Consider the following 24,158-nt stretch of genomic DNA (forward strand, 5'->3'; position numbering starts at 1 on the left):
GATTATTATAGAGGCATCATGATACACTGTTTATTATATATCATTTTTCTAATGGTCCCTAACCTTGTGAGGTTTTTGACTGTCACGGCACATGTAGCAGATGTTTGCAGAGAACTGTCCACACAGTGCCTCCAAGATCTATTTCTTGAGTGGTAACAGTTGATTTAGACCCCCATGATTTTGTATGTATAGTTAGGATTATGTTTTCCAACATGCACTTACGAGCATTGAATTTCATCTGCCATTTTGTTGCTCAGCCACCCAGTTTTGTGAGATCCCTTTGTAACGCTTGGCAATTTGCTTTGGATTTAGCTATTTTGAGTAATTTTGTATCATCCGCAAATTTTGCCATGGGTGACAATGGTAATGGTGGGAAAGAGACTTTCTCAATGGAAGGCACCCCTTGACTTGAGGGGAATGCAGATCAGGCCCCCCCCGCCCAGATTTGAGTGTAAAAAAGTAAGACATTTGAAAAGTGCAGGAGGGGACCTTAAAATCCCAGGCTTTTTTTAGTGAGGGGACTAAGCCACAGGATAAGGAACAGGATCTGGATTTGGAACACCCCAGGGCTTGGATCTGTGGCTTTTTGGGGAGTGGGAGGGGGCTTTTAAAGATAGGGGCATGTGGCCAAAATTGGAGTGGGGTGGGAATTTGACCCAGCGAGTGTGGGGGGGGGGTGCTCAGCTGAGGGGCTGGCTGAGGAGCGTGGGCCAGCAGCATAAGCCCCTGGCTTTACACAGATCCCTGCCCACACCTGCGAGCCCTGGCAGGGCAGGGGGCGGGGCCGGGCCGGGCCGGGGGGCGGGGCCGGGCCGTGCAGAGGGAGGCTGCAGGTTGCTCAGACCTTGGCAGTGGGGAGTTGTTGCTGGAGACGCCGCCGCCGCCGCCGCCTGAGCTCCGGCGATCGCTGCTGACGCGCGTCGGGAGAGGGTCGGGCCGCTGCCCCCCGCCACCGCGGCTTGGAGGCGCCGGCAGAGGATCGGGCCCGAGCTCCCCGCAAACAAGTTTGCAAAGGGGAGCGGGAGCAGCCGCAGCCGCCTGAGCTGTGTGTGTGCGCGCGGGGAGGAGGCGCTGCTCCTGCGGGCTGGGTGAGGTGCTCTGCCAAGAGGATTTGCTTTGCTGCGTCTGTCCCGGCTTCTGGGAGAGGAAATTCAGCCAGGTAGGTGCAGCTGCTGCTCGGCGATCGGTGCCCCCGCTCGCCTCCCTGCTTTCCTGTCCTGTCCCCCCCGCCAGGGCGCATCCACCCAGCGTCCCTCCTTTGCCCCCGGCCTCTTCGTGCAATGACTGCCCCTCTGCTTTCTCCTGTGGCCCCCTGGCAACCTGCTCCATTATTTTCTCCTCCCCGGAGGAAACCTCCTTTAGCTCTTTCTTTAAAATACTTTATGTATTTAAAAAAAAAATTTCTCTGTGGGCTTTTCACCTGGCCTGCCTTCTTGTGTGCGGCTCATTCCGCTCCCCACATGCCAGTCTTTGAGGTCTAAGTCCCCTTTCATCTCCTGGGCTGTTTTTAGATGGAAGTGCAGCCTGCTGTGAAATCAGATTATCTGGAGTTTCTGGTTTATTCTTCTTAAGGCAGAGGAGAGAGGGACACGGCTTGGGGGTGGGGTGGAGGAGGAGGAAATTCATTTATTCTTCTATAAGTACTAAAAAGTTCTCAGCCTAGCCTAGGAAGAGTTTTTAAATACAATCAGTGTTGAAATTAAAGCCCAGGGTGGGAATTAAGACATCATCAACAACCACCCACCCACATTTAATGCAGTGGATTGTCTGTCTGAAGCGATTTGCATGTGGCATAATCAGCTGCGGCTCAGAGACATGCATGCTACACCTTGTGTTTGGCTCACATATATTTAACCTTTTACTTGCTGTCTAGCCAGCTGTGTGCTCCCCCCGCCCTCCCCCCTCCCGCCAATCACTCAGGGTTGATGCGTGAATAGAAGATTGTACCATTGGCAGACCTAACAAATGAATAATTCCATTGTATGAGCTGGCTCTGTGCCCCAAGACAGCCAATTGTCACTATCTCTGACATTCAGGAGATTTTGTGCCACCCCGGAATGGGTACAAGTGGCACCGGTTGCCGCAGGTTTAGCTTTTGTTGTGTAGGTAATTGTATTTACCCTCTCTTGGGCAACAGGATTTTCAGTTGTCTCACAGCTAGTTGTTAAGTTAAAACCAATACCGTTTTATGACATAACTTCTGCATGGAGGCTTTAAACACTTCTTATGTGCCTTAAGTGGACCTCTGGTGGTTTTTGGTGAACGACAGATCTCTTTTCCTTCCACTACTATTTCACTCCAATGCCAGACAGAGCAGTAATAGCAGAAATATTGGGGAGAAGGTGAGACCAGTGCAGCCTAATACAGGTACTGTAAAATCTGCAGTGAGAGGTGAAATGGCCCCCTGAAGCTGTATCCATTTACCTTCTTTAATGGCTCTTTCCATTAAGCCACACTACAGCATGCCATTGTACCTGTTCTACAAGTCTGTCTTCCTTGCTGCTGCTATGGGGCTTGTCCTGATTCCCTTCTATTCTACTCCTTATTGTCCCAGGCAGTCCCCTGGGTTCTGTTCCCAGTTCTGACGCTGACTCGCTCTATGACTGTTGACAAATCCTTTGACGTATGTGGGCAAATACACAGTAAAGCACAGTGGAAGGACTAATCTGAATTACTCCTGCACCTTGTATTCTAAATTAATTGTAACCCCTCAGGAGAAGAACCAGGGTGTCAGTGTGGACAACTCAATGAGAACTTCTGTTTAGCATGCAGTTGCAGTAAAAAAATCAAACAATGTCAGACTGCAGAAGAAATGGACTAGAAAATAAAATTGCAAATATTATTATTTTAATATAGAAACCAATGGTACTCCTTGCCCTGTAAATGTGCCACAAGATATCCCTGATAACAAGAGCTTAGACTTTTAAGTCACTTATATGAACAAGAACTTCCATAGTCCTACCTTCTTTGCCTCAATCTTTGTCTGTCAAATGGGCATAATACTGAGCTATTTCCCAGGTTGCTAATTAGATTCTAATTAACGTTTGTAAAGTGCTCTTGATTTTCCCAGATGAAAGGTGCTATAGAAATGTAAAAGCTTTGTTCATCATCCATCTGACTATGGGCTCTCCAGACCCTTTATCCACACCCATGATCACACTGTCTGATCTTAGTCTGAAAAATAACCTACGTTTCAGTAGATCTGTCCCAGTTTTGAAAAAGTTCATATTTTGGTGTGGTTTATGATATAATTGAGGGTGTTTTTTAAAGCCTTTCCATTGCCAATTTAATGGGTATACCTTATGCTTAAGATGAAGACCTGACATGTCAGGTGTCCAAAAGTGAGTATTAAAGTGGTTGGTCTGCTAGGCACTTATAAAAGCTTTTGGGGAGGAAGAATAGCTTTGTGGTTATGGTACTAGATTGGGACTCAGCAGATCTGGGTTAATTGCTGGCTCTGCCACAGATGCCCTGTATGACATTGAGCAAGACGCTTAATCTGTCTATGCCTCAGATCCACCGTATGTAAAATCAGACTAATAATGCTGCTTTTCTCCATTCTTTTTGTCTGGCTGATCTATTTAGATTGTAAATTCTTTGGGGCAGGGACAGTCTTTTACTATGTACAGCAGGTAGAACAATGGGGTTAATTACTATCGTAACACAAAAACCCTGATCCTGGAAAACGGTTACGTCTGTGTTTAACTGTACTACCTTGAGTCGTTCTGTAAAGCTAAGCACGTAAGTCTGCAGGGTCCTAATAATAGTCACTAATGTGTGTAGATCCTAGTAGAAATACTTTTGCTTTATGAAATTAATATCTTTATATGTTTCCTTCAGTCTTTCGTCTTAAATAAATAAACAAACTCAAACTGATCATAAATCTTTACTGGTAGATAAGCAGGTGTAATATTCTGTGGTAGTTCCCAGTGGCAACAATAAGGATGTGCTAGGTGCTGTACAAACATGCAGTAAAACACTGTCCTCTCCAAAAAGCTTGCATTGTAATTTAATTTAGGAATGTGAAGTAGGTGAGTTAGTTTCTGTGTCCCCGCTGCATTGCACTTCCCTGAAAATAAGAAATAGGTGGCACCTGCTGGGATTAGCCTTGGGCACTTGAGAAATAAACTGGGAGCAGTCAGTCCCTCCAGAGAAATGGTAGTTTTCATTTTATTTGAAAATTCAAGTGGGCAGAGTATAAATGCGCAAATGCCATTATTTTTTTCCTTTGAAGTGAAATAACCTCTTAGCGAGGCCAGCTTCACTGGTGTTATTTAAAAAAAAAAAAAGGGGGGGGGTGGGGGGAGAGGGAAGAAATGATCCAAATCCTGAGATCCCGTGATTTGTTTGTCAGCTTCAGGCGCAGTAATGCAGCTTCCATAAAAATTGAAATCTTTTAATGACAGCTCAGGATAAAACGACTTGGTGAGCTGTGCAAACTGTCCTAGCCATGACCCTCCTGGCATTGGCAAGGTTCTAAGCCCATTTACCATCTGTACAGCAGTGGCAAAAGCTACTCTCAAAAATGCAGTGATGAAGTGAACTGTAGCTCACGAAAGCTTATGCTCAAATAAATTGGTTAGTCTCTAAGGTGCCACAAGTCCTCCTTTTCTTTTTGCGGATACAGACCAACACGGCTGCTACTCTAAAAGCTACTTTGTGCTTGTCCTTCTGCTGTTTAATGTTATGAGCCAGCTTAGGCTCCCCCCCCACCCCCCCGCCCCCGGTGCAGCTGGACTTGAATTGGAGCAGCAAAGGCATGTGGGATGAATAAAAAATCATTTTAGGTTTGTCTGTGTCATCTTGAGTGATGATATTCTATTATAAATGATAAATCCTTTAAACATTGCACATGAGTTCAAGTGGAAGCACTGTATTTTTGTCTGTCTTGGAGGCTTTAGTTGGAGCACCAGAGTGGAGTCAGTTCTGATGTAGGAGGGTTCCAGCTGGGTGCTGGAATGATCTCTGTACAGCATCTCCATCTCTACAGTAACAGATGAAAAATTCCCTGTTTGAGCTGGGTGCCGGGCTGGGCTGTTGTGGGGGCCGCCCTGAGTTGAGCAGAGGGTGAGCTTGCTGGCTGGTGGAAGGCATGTTCGGCGGGGTGGGTGGATGAACTGAAGCTGGCATGGCCGGAGTAGCCCTAGAAAAAGGCTGGTGTCTTCTGTATGATCCTTTTCCTGTTACTGCCGGTTCAAGGAAAGGTGTAAGCATTGAGGTTTCTCCAAATCTCTCAAGTACACATTGCCTAGGAGGAGCTCTTGGGACCAGAGAGAGTCTTGAGTGGGGGCGAAGTTTAATAGAAATTGGCCAGTGTCCGTGTTTGCATCATTCCGATTCTTTCCTTCTGCAGAGTATGATTACGCTCATCATGTTTTTTCATCCTTAGTCCATAACATGTTTCAATAGGAATAAACTTGCCTTTTAATTTCCCTTGCCTTGTGACTGTTGCTTATAGTTACAAAAAACAGCGGTAGGCTGGTGGGGGAAGGAGCTGCCCTTTGATAGGATACTGTTATAGGGACATAGAGGAGGCCACTTAGCCTTGAGCACTTCATTGGAACAAAGTAAGTGTGTTTAGCAGTATAAACAAGCTCAGTTATCACCTGCTAGAAGTAACCACCAGTATCCTTGCTCTGGTCAGTTTGGGGAGCAGGGGTAGCTGGTTTTAACTCTGGTTCATTGTCCATACAATAGTGTTAGAGACAGGGCAGTTCTACAGTACAGAATTAAATCAGTATAACTAGGTCGCTTGGGGGGTAAAAGATCCACTCTCCGAAGTGACAAAGTTATACTGATCTAAGCGCTGGTGTAGACAGCACTCTGTCGCCAGAAGAGCTTCTCCCACTGATAGAGCTACCACCTCTTGCGGAGGTGGATTAACTGTACTGACCGGAGAGCTCTCTTCTGTTGGCATAGAGCATCTTCATTAAAGCCCTACAGTGGTGTCGATGAAATGTAGACCTGCTTAGAGCATCTGATCCTCAAAGGCACTGAGAACTCCACTTCCCTTAACTGCCATTTGAATTTTGGGTGCTGGCACTTCCGAGAATCAAGCTTATAGTGTGTTGTTTGGAGTGAGGTGGGAAGGAGAGTGATTGATAGCGTGTCCCAAAAGGGTGGGAAGGACTTATCAGAAATGAGTCTGCATGGATACAGTTGGGGAGGGAGAAAGGATGTACTGAAGGTTTTGATGTGTTCATGGAAATGATCCAAAGAGGCATCTCTGACAAGATGTAACTTTCACCACTCCCTCTGATAACACAGCAGACTCCTAGCACGAATGCTACAGGATTCTGTGATGCCAGTAAGCTCTGGGATAAGAGAACTTTGGTGGTCCTAGTGTGGTAACCTCTGAAGAAAATTGTTTGTGCAGTCATAACTTGCAGTGGCTTGACACCTTGAGCTGTCAGCAGAGGAACACTGGGTTGTGCACACTTCCATTCATGTTTCCTCCTTGTTCCAGGAAAATTCAAGTCACTGTACTTGGAATCCTCAGTGGGGTACTGGGGATGTCCCTAAAGAAGGCTACACACAGTCACTTGTACAAGGAAAATGGGGGCTGGATGGAAATTGTGTGTGCGTGTATCTTGAAAGCTTTATTGGAAGGGTATGGAGGGTAGAAGGTTCTCTCTCAAACCCACTTGCCCTGGTTATGTAGCAGTGTTTCTCATCCCATTAATGAAAAGGCATGACTCCCAGAGGGCAGGAGTGTGCAGGGCAATTTTGTAAGACATGGTGGGAGGCCTCAGATTTCACTTATTTGAAGACCTTTTGCCTGCTGGAATTCCAGGAATCCTTCACTGTGCTTTGCAGTGCTGCTCTCTCTGTCACAGATATCATGGGCTCCTCTGGGATGTCTTTAAAATAACCCCTATCTTATCTCTGAGCATGATATCTTGTTGACCTTTCAGCTGCCTTTTTTTTTTTTTTTTTTTTTTTTTTTTTTTTGGGTAAGTGTAGGTTTTACTAAAATCTTTTTTCCTCCCTTATTAACAAATTTATGTGAAACTAGCCCTACTTACTAATTGGATGCCTTGAGCCCATGCTTAACATGGCTGAGAGAATTGAGGCTTCCTTACCAACTGTAAATACACTTCAGTCCTGCCCTGTGCTTCCCTTGTATGTCTTGTGCCTGGGGAAGAGGAGTGAGTGGTTGTTCAGAACGGACACACAATGTTCATGTATGTTCAGACTGAAGATTTAAATCCAGATCTCCAGACAAATAGCAACCCACAGCTCTTCCTAAGTCCTAAGAAATGTATATGTTCCTAAATATCTGCAGATGGCTTGGGTAAAAAAACTTGCAATATGAAAAATCTACTGCAGAACTTGCTGGTTGTGTCCAAATCTTCTGGCAATTGGCTCTGGCTACCTGGCACAATGGATCCAGCACAGTATTTGATTGAATGATCTGAGGATGCAGTGCCCAGTGCTCTTTCAGTTATTATGCTGTTCTGCCTCCTTTTGGTTTAGCACAATGAACTTCAGAGTCTCGGATGTGACATGCAAAGGCCTTAGATGACCAGATAGCAGACTGAGTTCACTTTTTAGCGTTAAGTTCCATTTTTCTGCTGTTCTTGGTATTTTTATTCTGCATTGTTGTTCTGATTTTCCCCATTGCCTCTGGGCTTGTCTACACTAGGAAGTTTTGCATCATAACTATAGCAGCATAGTTAGTGGAAATCCTTCCCTAGCATAGAGGCAATTCTACCAGTATAAAAGTATTTATACAAGGATATCTTATGCTGGTTCAGAAAACAAAATAGGCTTTAATGATGTAAACCATCTATTATGTACTGGTAGAACTGTGGGCACGCTAGGGGCTGTACCTGTATAATTATCTTTTGGTTTTTTGGGTTTTTTTTAAAAAGAATGCAACTTTGTGAACCCTCCAATCTGTGTTTAAACTTGGCTTATATTGCTTGAACTTGCTTCTATAAATCATGAGGGCAAACTAAGCCAATACAAGTGTGTCCATACGCTGCAAGCTTGTGTGTAGACAGGATCACCTTACAGGTGCAGCTAAACCCTTTTAACAGTGTCTACACAAGGGTCTCTGCTGGTTCCCTGAAACTTGTGTGTGAAGATTAGCCCTACAGGAACCTGTTGGCCCTGGTTCCAAATGTTCTTGGGAGTAGTTAGTTCCACAATGGGTGATTGTAGCAGGCTGACCGTGTTTGCTTGAAACACCCCACCCTCTTAGCGGGTATTGATTGTGCTGGGTTCTGCTGAGTCACTGAGGTAGGTGGCTCACTCCCCCATCTTGATAGAAGGGAGGTGGCAGTGGCTTCTTGAGGGAGAGGAAAAACTAACTCAAGATTCTTAAACGACTAGTGGTTTTTGGGTGCCTCAAATTTTAGGTTCCCCACTAAAAGGACCTGGATTTCAGAAAGTGCTGAAAATCAGGTCCCTTTCAAGAACCTCAGACTAGGCACCCAAAATAGGTGCAACCAAGCTTGGAGAGAAATCTGGAGCTGAGCTTTGTTTAAAATAATTGACACCATGAGGTCAAACACTCAAGAAGGTGGTGGGGGGTGAGTGTTTGACCCTAGGCAGTGTGTAGACTTCTCTTTAGAACAAGCTGGGAAAGGCACCTGCTCGTGGTGACATAATAGCCTCTCACATTACTTAATGTTAGCTTTGCTAGGATGATGACAATCACCCCACTGCCTAGTATGTGGCTCTGAACTTGGCTTCTTCATGCTACAACACCTGAGTCACGTGGTAATGATGTACAAGTTCCAAGCTGGTGACACGTTTCAGATACTTAAGTAGGCACAGCCTACAATAACTGGAGATAGATGGGCGATTGAGTTTCCTTGAAATAACAATTGAACAGATCGGGCTTGATATGCACAATGTACAATACACAGGCACGCCTTGTGAGTCTTGCCTTTCTGAGAGCAGCTATGCATTTATATGCTGGGGAGTGTGTGTTTGCGTGTGTCTGTTTTATAGTGTTCGTTCTGATTTAGTCACTGTTAGATCACTGAGAAATTGCGGGGCAAAGGGGAGAAATTAGAGACAGTAATCTTACAAAAGATCCATTTTCTTCATTCAGTATCTTACAGCTAGGTTAACTTAAAAAAAGGTTCAGAAGAACATGATTGGATCAGGGTAACCTGTGCAAGGTGGTAATGGTTAAAGCAACAGCCAGCCAGAAATATTCTCTATCTTGTGCTGAGTGGAAGTTAAGTTAGTGTGTCACCACGAGTTATATGCATGGAAAGAGTCTCTTTCCCAAGCTTCCTAATCCCAGCCTAGACCATGGACTGGAAAATAGTTTTCCCAAGTCCTGGCCTTGCAGTGTAGGCTTATATTTTACCAGACTTGCCTTCTTCCTAAGACAAGTTGATGTTCTTACACTTGCTGTACAAAGCAACGTTGTAAGGGGAATTGGGGTGGGTGGGATGGGGGAACCCCAAGTTTGGGGGAAGTGGAGCAGGGGAATCCTGGGTTTGGCGGGGGAGCCCCCAGTCAGCAAGATGGCTAAGCGAGCCCAGCTGCTGGGGACAGGCTGGGGGGGAGGGATAGCTCAGTGGTTTGAGCGTTGGCCTGCTAAACCCAGGATTGTGAGTTCAATCCTTGAGGGGGCCATTTAGGGATCTGGGGCAAAAATTGGGGATTGGTTCTGCTTTGAGCAGGGGTTGGACTAGATGACCGCCTGAGGTCCCTTCCAACCCTGATATTCTATGAAACACTCCACGTGGTTCTCCGTAGGCAGGTGCTGAAGGAGTTAGATACTCAGTGGGCCTGCTCAAGCAACCATTGACGTTAATGGGAATACTTCATTGATCAAGCCCAGTGTATTTACCTGTCTTTGACCATTCTGGTTTTGAGTTGAAGGTGGGGGTGAAGTAAAATCTATTTGCATGCTATTAAGGGGAGTATTGTCTCCACCTATTGAAGTGAAATGCTGGTGGGGAATCTGCTTCAGCTATGGAGACTTCTGCATAGCGCAGTCTGCTCTCTGCTCCACTGGCTACTTCCTGACTTGAATCTATCTGACCGTTCTGCTACAGCATAGTAGTGGGAGGAGAAAAGTATGTATATTTACTCTGTTTTAGCCTGTCTGGGTAGAGCAAATGCCTACAGGTGGGAGAACCAGACAAGCCTCCAGCTTGTACTTCTAGTTACCCAGAATCAGTATGTCAAGGAAGGTCTTCTAAGAATGCTTCCAGTGTTCTTGTTAGTCTAATTATTACTATAGGGAATTGTTTTCACCAACAGGTCCCTGGGGGTAGCAAGGGGCACAATGGGAAGTGTTTTGTCTTTGCTTGTGGCTGTTTGTATCACATTGACTATTTCAAGTGGGGAGCTGGATAAAATACATCTGCCATCTCAAAGAATACACAGTTTAGTTTAGCTCCGTGGTGTCTGCCATCACTTTTTGGTTTGTATTACAGTCAGGCCTAGAAATCCCAGCTAAGATGCGGGATCCGTTGTGCTGGCACTGAGCAAACACATGGTAAGAGTCCCTTCCCCAAAGAGACAAGACAAAGGGTGCAGGACAGAGGCAAAGTGACTTGCCCAAGGTCACACAGCTGGTTAGTTGCAGAGCTGGGACCAGAACCCAAGTCTCCAGAGTTCCAGCCCCATGTCTCTTACCCACCAGACTATGGTGCTATACATCTGTACATGTTCATGTTGCATTTCATCCAGATTCTACAACAGGGACAGCTAAAGTTATCTGAAAGGTTTAGCTCCTTCCCCACTCTTAGCTGTATTCATTTATGTGATAATTGTTGCTATAATACTTATGTTTGACTTTTTTATATAGTCATAGGGCTCTTGAGTGCCTTTGAGTGTTTGTTGCTTACAGTAATTAACTTAATGTTTACTTTTTTTTTTTTTATTCGTTCCAGGTTTCTTTTTCTTGTACCTGTGTCCCCCTCCTTTGGACTTGTATAAATCTAGATCAAGGCCTTGCTCTTGTGACCTGAAGCCAGATCACTTGCTTTGACTGTTTGTTGTATCCACCCTTTGTCTCTTGTCTTGTAGTTAGGTTGTAACTCCTTGGGCAGGGACACTGTGTTCCCGGTTGGCAGACGCGCTACCGTACTGTCCCTCATCAGGAATATCTGCCGCAGTGCTAGATTCTACCTGCACTGATGGTTTGCCCCAGGGTAGCTACACTGTGGCCAAAATTCCTGTGGCAGCATGGCTCCCGTATCTTTCCCCAGAACTGACTCTACCATTACCTGTTTGGTTTTGGTCTAAGGGGGACAAAACTATATTATGAAACTGCTTTTAACTATACTTGAAATCTAGTCTGTTTCAAGAAGAACACCTGCCCCTTAGGCATCCTGACAGTCTTTTGGATTTGCAAACATATTTTCCTGTATTTTAAAGTGGCTTTTCTCTCCCTTCATACTGTGTGAAAGACCCGCAATGAACAGGGGAAACTGTGAAATTGACCGGCTACAGTGTGCTGTCAAATGCACAAAGTAAACTGAGAAATATTTTTTCTCTCATCACTTCCCATTACAGTAATTTTAGATGTTTAAACACAATCTTAGTTTACAAATATAATATGTATGACTTAAGTTGACGTCCCTTTATTGGGTATTTAATATCAACCTAGAGAGAGAAACAGTTTAAAAATAAATAAATAAATTGGGGATAACATATTTTCAAAAGCTTCTGAGACTTAAAGTCCCAAATGCCTGTCACTTTTGAAAACAAGACTTGGGTTCCTAAGTCATTTGCCTCTGAAAATGTTACTCTAGATTTCTATATATCCCCAATTCATGCTATGGAGAGGAACTGTGAAGTACCACGCTCTAAACTGTTCTAGTATGGTGCATATTACCTGGAAACTTTGTAAGCTCGCATCTGATTTAGTTCCACAGGTGTTTTAATGGCTCAGTGCCGACTTGTGCCAGCTGAGGTTCTGGCCCTGAGAACTTAAAATGCAACACCTACATACTGAGAAGGACTGGTTTGTCCGGTTCTGGAGAAACAGGTCTGTGTATAGCTAAGCTAGCATTCAGATGGGTCAGTCTTGCAGCCATAAACGTGAGGATTCTCTGTTTTAGCAAAACAGATTCTAAGATTACAAATGCAACGTTAAAAAGTGCAGATAAATCAATGAAGCTGCAACAAACACAATCTTTGTTGCTTCCATTCAACTTCAAAACACCACCTTACTGTGAGACTGTGATTTGTATTCACTGATTGGAAGCTCTTTCTTTTGTACTGCAGCCCCCTTTTAACAGTTTATTTTTACAGGGCTGTTAACTGAAACTCAAATGCTGTTGTGGAGGGTGAGTTAGCACCAGGCATTTTTGTGAAAGATAAGGGATTGAATTGCCTCACTGCAGATGTGGTGGGGTTTTAGCTGTTTTAAAGAGCCCATTATGTACGTGTGTGTTCTGGTTAAGATTTATGCTACCTTTGGCTAATTAATCACATGTGAGATACTCTGAAAGCAGAGACTTCAAAAGTACCCAAGTGTCTTTTATCAAAGGTTTCAACCTGGATTAATCCTAGGTCTCTTGTTTACTTGATTGTGTGTATGGCAGAGGGGTAATTGCAACTCTTGGCAAACAGTCATTTTAAAGGCCTTTTTAATCCAGAAAGGTGTAAATAAATATTCATGAAGGTGTGTGTCTGCATATTTATTGAGTAATTCAACAGAGTTTCTCATGAGACACAGATAACTATTCAGTACCTAGCTGCTTTATAAAGAAAATTGTGAACTGTTCTGGAAATACAAAATAATCAAGATTGCACCAATTCTTGGGTAAAATACTCATTTCTCTGCTGCTGCCTTCAATCCAGTTAATATTTTATATGATTGTAGATTCCTGCTCATCTCGGTGACTTATGTAATCCCTGCTTGTGGGGGGAGGGGGAGAGAACAAGGAAATCAATTTTTTAAAAAAAAAATTCTTTAGCTTGTAGTCCTTCTAGCTATTCTTGCTGGGTAGGAGGGTGTTCTTTGGGCCCTTACTCCATCAAGGAGATCTGCTCCCTTGGTGGCAAGAGGTGTGGGTACCCTAACAGCTGATTAAGTCCCTCTTGGCTTTCTGTAGCATCAGCATGCAGAATGGATAACATGCTTCACTCATAAGAATGGCCATACTGCGTCAGACCAATTGTCCATCTAGCCTGTCTTCAGATGATGGCTGGTGCCAGATGCTGTAGTAGAAAGAGACCCTAAGACATAAGCCCTGGTATCAGAGGCCTGATATGAGGCAGGACCTGCTCACAGAATCTGGCAAGAACAGGGCTGATATTGCAGAAATACACATTCCTAAAAAGTGCAAGTCACAAAGTACTCACGCAAACACATCCTGATACCAAGTGGTACCAAAACATCCCAGTGTCAAGGATGGTACAAAAACATTCCTCAAGGATAACAGGAACACACTGACCCCTCCTAAAAGATAAGGTCAAGATAATAGTACGTAATAAAGATGTTCTGTTTGAACCATGTTCAAGGTAATGAGTAATAATACTCACGTCAGGGGACAGTAACTAACTATGTCAGGGGGACAGTACTAATTTGTTTGTATCAGGGTATAAAGATGTATTTCAGAGGGAGTATCTTTGTCTGGTTTAAGGAGGAACAGAAAGTCCCGCAGTTCACTGAGGGGGTCCATTGTTACAGGGATACATGTATTAGTGGTCTGGTAAAGTCTGTGGGATACTAATACCGTGCTTCCTTGACAATAAACCTGGCTGGGTGCCTTCGTCCCTTAACGGATCTTGTGGTCATTGGGTGGCTAGCTTGAGGTCTGCCATGACCAGCTGTCTGCGCAGTGCTGGGGCAGCGCACACAGGGAAAACACACGCAGCCAAACATCTATCAGCATCTAACCACACTGGTGACCCATGACCGCTGATCTGGTAAGTAAGCGAGCTGTCCTCTGTAGAAATTGCGATCTAACATGACAGAAAACCACTGTTCAAATAAATCTCAATCTACCAATTATTTGAACAATTAAGTTGGCAATGAGCTAGAAACCACTGTTAAGTTAAACTTGGCTACTGCATCATTGCTGAACATCATTTACAATGTGCATAACATTGCTAAACTGTTTAACCAACACACAGGTAAAAATCAACAAACGACAGCAAACCACATGAAGGCAAGGAAAAAAACAAATTGGTAAATAAATTAAATTACACAATAACTACAAATTGGGTAAACAAATTCTCTGGTAGTACCAGTCACACTGGTTTTTACATTAGCTATTCTCCAGTCATCTGGTACACACACTGATTTAAGTGATAGGTGACAGACCAGTTAGTAGTTCTGCAATTTCATATTTGAATTCTTTCAGAACTCTTTGGTGAATACTATATGGTCCTGATGCCTTATTATTGTTTAATATATCAATTTTTTCCAATACCTCCTTTATTGACACCTCAATCTGGGACAGTTCCTCAAATTTGTCACCTAAAAAGAATGGCTCAGGTGTGGGAATCACCCTCACATCCTCTGCAGTGAAGACTAATGCAAAGAATTAGTTTAGCTTCTCCACAATGGCCCTGTCTTCCTTGAGTGCTCCTTTAGCACCTAGATTGTCCAGAGGCCCCATTGATTGTGTGGCAGGCTTCCTGCTGCTGGTGTACTAAAATTTTTGTTTTGCTGTTAGGTTTTTATGCCTTTTGCAAGTTTTTCTTCAAATTCTTTTTTAGCCTGCCTAAATGTACTTTTACAGTTGACTTGCCACAGTTTATCCTCCTTTCTCTTTTCCTGAGTGGGATTTGACCATCAGTTTTTTAAAGGATGCCTTTTGGTCTCTCATTGCCTCTTTTACTTTGGTTAGCCATGGTGGTATTTTTTTGGTCCCCTTACTATTTTGCTTTTTATTTGTGGTATAAATGTAATTTCCATGCAGCTTCCAGGCATTTTGCTCTTGGGACTGTTCCTCTTAATTTCCATTTTAAATAGCTTCCTCATTGTTGTGTAGTCCTCTTTTTAAAGTTAAATATTACTGTGGTTGGTTTCTTTGGTATTTTCTCCCCTACAAGGATGTTAATGTATTACCTTATGGTCACTATTACTGAGCGGTTCAGCTATATTCATCTCCGTGGACCAGATCCTATGCACCACTTAGGACTAAATCAAGGATTGCCATGTCCTGTGTTGGTTCCAGGACTAGCTGCTCCAAGAAGGAGTCATTAATGGTCTCTAGACATTTTATCTCTGTTTCCCATTCAGAGGTGATTTGTACCCAATCATTATAAGGATACTTGGAGTTTTCTGTTTTTGTAGCTTTTCTCATCTTGCTGATCATTTCACAGTCACTGTCACCATCCAGTCAGGTGGTCGGTAGTATATTCCTACTGCTCCTCTTGTTGTTCAGGCATGGAATTTCTGTCCGTAGAGATTCTGTGATATAATTTGATTCATTTAAGATTTTTACTGTATTTGACTTTTTGCTTTCTTTCACATATAGTGCCACTCCCCCACCAGCATGACCTACTCTGTTATCCTTATATATTTTGTACCTGTTGTCCCATTGATTACCATAGCTCCACCAAGTTTCTGGATGCCTACTATATCAATACCCTCACTTAATACCAGGCACTCAGATTCACTCATCTTAGTATTTAGACTGCTAGCATTTGCATACAAGCGCTTATAAAATTTGTTTGCTTTCATGTGATGTAACTGAATGGGGCTCATTTTTGTTCGACTATTTCTCTTCAGTTTCTACATTATCTACTTCTATCCTCTCCTCTCCTTATCTAGGATATAAAGAATCCCTTTTATAAAATCTTCCCCTAAGGCAGCGGTTCTCAACCGGGGGTCTGTCTGAAACCCAGTGCTCTGAGCCCCAAACACCCCCGCAGGGCTGAAGCCAGCATCCCCCTCCCTCCCCTTGTTCTGAAGCCAGGAGTGGGCACAGGGCTGAAGCCGATATGCCCCCCCCCCCCCCCACTCCCCCGGGTCTGAAGCCAGGAGCGGGTGCAGGGCTGAAGCTCCTCCCCCCTCCCCCAGCCCCGTCTGAAGCCAGGAGCAGCACAGGGCTGAAGCTGGTGGCCACCCTTCTGCCAAAGCTAAGAGCCCCAAACACTGCCCCCCCCCCCCCCCCCCCCCCCCACACTGAATCTGGGAGCAGCATGGGTCTGAATCCCCTAACCCCAGCGCTCTGCGCGGGCAGAAGCCCCGAGCCCATGGGCAGAGTTGTGGGGGCACAATGGTATTTCCCCCCCAAATTGCAGTGCCTTACCCAGAGTGGGGCAGTCCGGGGACAGCTCCATCCTCCCCCACTTCCTGCTCTCCCTCAGGCCCAGGCCTCTGGCCAGGTTGTAGGTTAAGAAGCCAGAGCCAGGCAGTGCAGGGCAGCTGCTCCTCTAGCTGTGGTTCCATGGAGTGGGCAGCTGTGGCATTCCCCCACCTGCTGCTGGTGCCTGGGATTGCAGCTGCTCCTCGGCTCCCAGCCCTCTTTGACTGCTCACGCAGTCGGTAAGAGCCGCCCAGGCAGGGGGACCCGGCTCCAGGGCCGGCAGAGCCCTCGGGGAGCAGCCACTGTGAGGGGAGCCCTCCTGGCACACAGCCCCTAACTATCCTTCTCCCTGCAACCTGAGCTACCCCCCTGCCTGCACCCTGAGCAGTTTTTTTGAAACTTTTTGAGCTGAGTCCCCCCCCCTTTGAGTTATATTTTTTTGGTTGCATACCCCCCACAGCCATACAGGCCGGGTGGGCTGCTGAGGTGAATCGGGGGTGCAGGTGGCGCTCCCTCCCTGGACCCCGCTGTGCGGAGCTGCCCCTCCCCAAATAGAAGTCAAACTATGCCTGTGCCCAAGGGGCCACCCCTTGGCCTGGAGCCCTGAGTCCCCTCCCCCACCCCCCTTGGGCCTTGGAGTTTTTATAGCCTGTTGAGGGGGGTCTCAGAAAGAAAAAGTTTGAGAACTCCTGCCCTAAGGGATGCCTCTGTCTGACCTGTTTGCTCCTCTGCACCTGTTGGCTTTTCCTCAGCCCTTAATTTAAAAACCTCCCCTACAAAGTCTTAATTTTACATGCCAGCAATTTGGTTCTGCTTTGGTTTAGGTGGAGCCCAACCTTCCTGTATAGGCTCCTCCTTTCCAAAAAGGTTCCTCAATGCCTAATAAATCTAAATCCCTCCTCCCTCTCCATTGTGCCATCCACGGATTGAGACCCTGCAATTCTGCCTGTCTAAATGGAAGCATTTCAGAGAATGCTACCATGGAGGCCTTAGACTTTAATCTCTTACCTCGCAGTCTAAATTTGGTCTCCAGGACCTGTCTCCTACCTTTCCTGTACCTATATATACCACAACCAATATCTCCTTCTCGGAACTGCACTTAAGTCTACATAGATGTCTTCAGATGTTTGCACCTAGCAGGCAATTCCCCATGCGGTTTCCCTGGTCATTGCAAACCCAACTGTACATTTCTAATAATAGAATTCCCCCTATTACTGTTACCTGTCTCTTCCTAATAACAGGGGTCCCCTGCCCTGGAGAGGTAGCCACAGTGTGAGAGGATACCATGACATCATCTGGAAGGAGGGTCCCCGTTCTGGGATCATTTCCCTCTGTTCCAGCTTGATGTTCTCCTTCCTTTCATCCTTATTACCACAGAGGCTGTCGGTCTGGAGGTGGGACTGTTCTACTGTGTCCCGGAAAGTCTCATCTTTGTATCTCCCTTTAGCTCCCCCAGTTCAGCCACTCTGTGGTCTCAAGAGCCCTTACTTAGTGTCTGAGGGCCATGAGTTGCTTGCACTGAACACACACACACACACACACACACACACACACACACGCTGCCTGCTCACAGGGCTCCAGTTGGCTGTAAGGGAAGGACTGGCAACTTAAAAACAAAATACAGCCCACTACCTAATCTGAATAGGACAGAATGGATATTTTCGCTGACCAGCACAGATGATCACTGCCCAAAGACTGTTTCTGGATAGGGCACTGAACTGGCTGCAACTGGGGAGACCTGGTTCTGTTTCTGACTCTGCTTCTGAGCCCCTTTGGGCAAGTCACTTCACTTCTCTATGCCGCTGTTTCCTTATCTGTAAAATGAAGTTACTTACCCCAAGAGCTAGTTGGTATTATCTGTACAGCACCAAGCACACTGTGGGCTCCCGTTAAATCAGGTACAACTGTTCGTGACCTGCCATATTGGACTTTCACTAGACAAAGTATACAACTTTGATGGGTAGCTAGATTCTACCCCAGCAATCCTTAATATAACTTAGTTTAAGTAAGCCTTGCCAGACTGGAGGCAGTACAAGGCTTAACTCTTGCTTACTGTGCTTTGAATGTTTGTCCATCTAAGACATTGAAACCCCCTGGTCTGCTCTCTGGCTAAATGGCTGGTCTCTTCTAATAGGTTTCCCCACATGGGTTGCCTGCCTCTGAAATGAGTTTCACCTACAATACCTGCTGTCACAGTGCTTGCTAGACTCTCTCCTCCTTCACATGGCACGAGTGCCTGCCTCAAATAATGGACAGATCTTTCCGGGAGAGAGGGACTCGGAATTTGTGCAAGTTTGTTTCCAGAGCAGGATCTTGGAAGAATTTGGTTGCCTAATGCACAAACAACGCTAAGAGATGTGATTTAATGACTGGGGAGGGGAGCATGTCTGGTCTGTAGGTGACAGGCCTGCAAAATAACCAGTTTGAATAGCTTTTCCCATAGCCCTCAATGGGATGGGTTTAAAATAAACATCCTCAAGACACAGCATCATCAGCACCCTTAGTTTTCCCATTGGTGGTTGGCAGGGGAGGGGGAGCCCTACCACCAGCATGCCTGATCTGGTGAGCTGCTGCATGTCTTCAGCTTCCACTGAGGGGAAAAGGGAATTGAGGGTGTGCAGCATCTTGCTGGTACAAACTCCGTGCTGGTCAGCATTAAGCAACAAGCCTTATGAGTTCCAGAGGTGGTTTTTCACCCCTACTTCTGCCACCTTGGGCACTGGGCCTGCCCTAGTGTCCGATTTGATTCTGTCCTGCTCCTGTACTGAGAGAAGTCCGTTCACACAGTACAGCTGAGATAGACAAGAGTGGTGGGATGAGTGTGCTGGGGAGTCTGGTCCGCTACACCAGTGGCCTCCAAAGTGGGGTGTGCACACCCCAGGGGGTGCGCAAGACGATCGATTGGGGGGCACAGCAGGAGGAGCACTGCCGGAGGGGGGGAAGAAATGGGGGGGGGGCCTGAGTCCTCCGGCCCGTGGAGGAGCGAGGCAGCTGCACAGCCAGCGGCCGGAAAGAAGCTGCACTTTTCCCTTCAAAGCCGGCTGGAGAGAAGCACCACTTTGAAGGGAGAAGCGCCGGTTTTCTCCAGCCGCTGGCTGCGCAGCTGCCCTGCTCCTCCTGAGTCCTCTGGCCCTGAGTGCTCGCAGGGCCACATTCCAAAAGGGGCTTTAGAGCTTCAGGCCGGGGCCCCCTTAGCCCAGGGCCCTAAAGCCCCTGCGTTCCGGGTGGCCCTGCCTTCGGGGGGGGGAGGGGGGGACAGCTCCCAGAATCGTGGCCATGGGGGTGGTGCTGCGCTGCGCAGAGCCACCTGCACACCTCCTGCACCAAACAGGAGCTGCCTCAGGTAAGTGCTCTGCACCTCCTGCCTGCCCCAGCCCTGAGCCTCCTCCCGCACCCTAACTCCCTCCCAGACCCCGCTCCCCACCCTGAGTGCCCGCTGTATCACAAAGTGTTAAATCAAGATTTTCAAAAATAATAAAGCATATTCAATCACGTTGCTCTAACTAAAAATATTAATTTTTTGTGAGAGCAAAAAGGTTTTTTGTACCATTAATAAATAAAATAAAAAAAATTATTTAAAAAATATTGTTTCATCTTTATCTCATCGCTTTTTAATTTCTATTTTTTGTGTATGTTTTATAATTTACATAATATATTAGTACAGTAGTACATGTATATAATTTATACATAAATAAATATACATATACTGGGGGTGCGTGCTCAAAAATTTTTTAATGATGGGGGTGCGCGATCAAAAAAGTTTGGAGACCGTCTCTCTATATTCTGCAAGGTGGCAGAGATAAGCTACTCTCTTGACAGAGAACAGTCCCTATGTAATGATTACAAGGGAACGTTGGTGAGCCGTGTCCGGTTTTCATTTGTCTCTCCGGTTTGCTGTTGGGAACGCGAGTAGAACTAACCTTTCTGGTGTATGTAACACATTTTTCAGGCAGCTAGTTAGTTTGGATGGCTCGATTTTGGGGAGTCCACTATGACACATCTTAAAGGGGCCTGATGGTTGAAAAGGTGGGTGCTGAACGCTTTCTGAAAAACCAGCCTCTTCAAGGTTTGTCAGGTTGGGTACTGTCAGGGCGTGCCTGCCTTACAGCAACCTCTTCTGGTCAGTTGTGGTTCTGCTGAGGCCTGCCTCAGTTTCCTCTTAACTCTGACTCCCTTAAGTCCACACAGGCCAGAGATTCAAAACTTTCCCCCTTCTGGGGTCCAGTTTATTAAGTCCTGCACAAAGTATCTCAAAAGAGAACGCAGCCTTACCAAGTCTTCATCCCAGTTTCAGCTGAGCCCTGAGGATCTGTCTCTTCCCTTCAGAGTTCCAACACTCTTCTGTTCTGGTTGGGCAAAGCCCCCTCTGTAAGGGTCTGTCTTTCTGCTCTCCCAGCACCTCTTGCCTGTATTTTGCCTCTCTCCACAGGCCTTTCCTGCTGGTGTCTTCCCCCTGCTGACTCAGGGCCCCGCAGGAGCCGCCTTACTTCCCACAGTGTATGCAAGCATCTGCCTGCAATCTGCAGCTGTCTCCCCCTTTATAAGGCTCGGGTGTCCTTCCCCAAGTCCTATTGGGCAGTCCCAAGTGCACTGGACCTCGTTCCCTCCTAAAGGGACCAGTCAGCTAGTGACAGGCATCTAAAATTGCTGCTCACTTCCGCTCTGCATTTAGACCTCAAAGTCCATGTTTACTGGGAAATCTCTAGCGAGGAAGGGATTGCCCCTATTTTATCTCCTTTGTATATGATTGCACACATCACGCCACTTCTGCTTTGGGAGCTCCTGGGTGGGCCGCCTTCTGAGCGAGTAGCAATGCCAGGAGAGCTGTGGGGAGAGCACGTATTGGGGGAATATTTCTAGAAAAATTGGACTTTTTCCAAACCCCTCTAATACTTATACCCCCCCCCCCTTTTTTTTTTAAACTCGGAAGCCCTGCTGGCAAGAGCACCATCGGACAGAAACGTGTGTGCATACGCGTATACTGGTGGATAGCAGACACACCATTGCCATTTCTTCTAGAATTGCTACCTAGGCAAGTAATCACCAAGTGCTTAACTATCTGGGAAGGTGCAGTTGCCCTAGAGGAAATCAGTGCAGAAGTTAAACTGTAGAGTTAAGGGTCTGACTCACGCCATAGAACCATACCTCATTCATTTCCCTGGCTTCCTTTTTTCTGGTCATGTTGCTAACTCTGCTGCATGTGGGGGGGGTGGGCAGGACTGCCATGGTGTCCTGAAGTCAAATTTTAGTCAATTTGGCTAGAGCTGATCACAATGATTACAGCAATAGTTAAGGGTCTGCCAGCAAATCCCCTCGTAAATCTTGATCTTTATGGCCAATTTCATAATTGTCACTTCTGTGATCTGTTCTCCCCACAGGATAGCTTCCATTAATGCTAAATGGGATTTACACAAAGCAGCAAATAGACCTCCTCCTCTTCCCACCTTTCAGGCTGAGTGAGTGTGTGTGTGTGTGTGTAGACATGCTCTCACTCGCTGTAAATGCAGTTGGGCAACCTTTTAAAGTTATCCAGCATTAAGCAGTGTAAAACACAACCTTTTTTTTTTTTAAAAAGGTCATTGGCTTTCAAAATTATAGTGTCCTAGGTTGGAGCAGCTCTAACATTGTCTAGCTGAGGGATGGAATGGCAAGTCGTTTCGTGGAGTTGTACCTCTTGTGCATAACATGAAGCAGATTGCAGCCGCCTTCTTCTCTGTCTAGCTATACATAGGAAAGGCAGAGGAGCTCTAGAGGTTGGGTTCAGGAGCAAAGCGGTGGTGAAAATCCCCCATGCTCTATTCTGTGTTACTGGGAAAAGGGAGAGTGTCAGGAGTTCGCCATCGTGCTGTCCCAGGATCCTGTTTGGGGGTCATCTCTTATATCTCCCTCTGGTTAATAGGTGTCTAGTGAGTTGGTAGCTTTGCTCCCATGACCAAAAGAGCAGAGGAGCTACAGGTATCATTCTTCCCTCCTGGTTGCTGCAGATGGAGAGGCAGGAGAAGAGGTATCTGGCCCTTCTTAGGGAGCATGGAAAAGTGTGAATGGGGGCGGCAGGCAGAAAACCAATGTGTCCTTGTACTCCACTGTCTGTATCCATCTGTTGTCTCTTGTCTTATATTTACTTTGTAAACGTACAGCATGTAGCCTAGGACTAGGGCGTGTAGTCCCATGACTAGGACTCCTAAGCACTATGATAATACAAATAAAAAGCAAAGAACTGCAGTGCTTGCCTTGGTAGGTTTTCCCAATAGCAGTAGAAAGCTGATTAGACATATGTAATTTCACATCTGCCTACAAGATTCTGAACAGAAGCAGTGAAACTGAACAGAGACTTGTTAATTTCACATTGCTGCTTGGCAAAAGCTATGCATTGCAGCAGAGGCACTGGCTGTCTGCACACTCAGGAAGACAGTACTTCATAACCTCCCATCTGAGAATCATGTGGAAGTCTATCTTTGCAATCAAAAGGGTTAGAAACTTAGGGCTTGTCTACACAGTGAGGTAATGCATTCTAAGGGGAGGTGTGATTTCTGAAGCACACTACTTTGTTGCACATTAATTAGTTCACGTAGACACTGCTGGCGCAACTAAACATTCCCTAGTGTGCTTTAACATAGTACTGTTTCAAATGACACTTAAAGTGCACCAGCAGGGCCTACATCGACCAATTAATAGACAACGAGTAAGTGTGTTTTCGAAACAGCACACACCACACCCTACTGTGTAGACAAGCCTTTAAAAACAGAGAACCTGGATTCTGCAGGTGGTGATAGTGTAGGCCCCTCACACAGCATGTCACTTAGCCAGGACAAGTCGATTTTTCAAGCACTACCTATCTAGATGCTTATGTAGCCCTCATCACTCTAGTATCTGAGCCCTAGGTAAGTAGCCTCCTTATTAAAGAATAACCATGGACCACCCTTTAATCATCCTTGGCCTATTTGTCTTCAAATATTTAATGTTTGAAATCACTTTCTCTATTTTTGTAGTAGGACAGTTGCACTAGCCCAAGTTTCTGTCCTTGAGTAAGACAATCATTGAAACAGGATTTTTCAAATCAGTTTCTAGTGATCCAGCAGGTTGTCGTATTGGGATGTCACTGGCAACTGCAGTTATGAGATGTGCAGATGCAAGGAAAACAGGCCTCCCTAATTAATCACTAGAGCATCAGTGTGAATTTTCTGCTGTATCTCATGGGAGTTACCAGCTTAGAAATAATAAAACTATCAAAGTTATGGACTCTTAATTTGTATATCACACTTAATTTAGTTACAGTGAATAAAATACCTTGCATTTTAATAGAACAGCTGTGGCTGTGGGTGCTGGTAAGGAAATTCTTGTGTTAGTGCTGGCGATGTAGTGTGGCTTTTTTTTTCCAGGTGGGTGGGTAAGTGGGGGTGGGTTGTTGAACCATGGCGGAATATGCCCCTCTATCTACTCTGGAAGGTCCGAATCAGCAATTACCTTCTACTTTCTCTCCAAAGGTGACCCAGTTTATCTGCAGCAGCATTATTTCCTCGCCACGTGAGGCATGCAGGTGCCTCAAATGTTGATATCCTTAATTACTGAAATCCTAACACAGCTCTTAACATCTTCAACCAGGCAAGAAATAGCTAATCCATTATTTACCTGGCTCTCTCTGTCTAGGTCGTTGTAACCCCTAGAACTGCTGCATTCATTAGTCCTGTACAGATGTATAGAGATGCACACGGACAGACTCATTCTGTCTGGCTTCATTTTGCTTCCCTGAACGCGACAGTGTTGATGCAGTCACATGCTACCTCTATAAACTAATGCTACAGGTGACAGAAGCCCTACAAACTTAAAGCCTGTTTGCAGCCTTATGATGAAATTCTTAGACCATGCAGATTGCACTGAATTACAGAGTCTTGTCTGAATTCTGCCGAGGCACTGGCTGCATTCTGGACGGTTTTTTGTTTTGTTCGCTGATTTTTGTGTGTGTGTATT

At 45.6% G+C, this 24,158-nt stretch overlaps 1 protein-coding gene across 6 annotated transcripts in view; it reads left to right on the forward strand.

Annotated features, from left to right (window-relative positions):
- The window catches only part of RASSF7 (Ras association domain family member 7), a 123,421-nt gene that overhangs the window by 48,191 nt on the left and 51,072 nt on the right, over positions 1-24,158 (forward strand). For 2 of the 6 annotated variants that reach the window (XM_043549035.1, XM_043549036.1), the window contains exon 1: positions 848-1,159. The exons of 2 other annotated variants lie outside the window; for them this stretch is intronic. The gene's annotated coding sequence lies outside the window, so the exon portion shown is untranslated. Of the gene's footprint in view, positions 1-847; positions 1,160-24,158 lie in introns of those variants that run through there. 2 more of the 6 variants (XM_043549030.1, XM_037899559.2) reach the window with 2 other exon arrangements.

This window comes from Chelonia mydas, chromosome 6 (assembly GCF_015237465.2).
Source record: "Chelonia mydas isolate rCheMyd1 chromosome 6, rCheMyd1.pri.v2, whole genome shotgun sequence".
Classification (NCBI taxonomy): Eukaryota; Metazoa; Chordata; order Testudines; family Cheloniidae; genus Chelonia; species Chelonia mydas.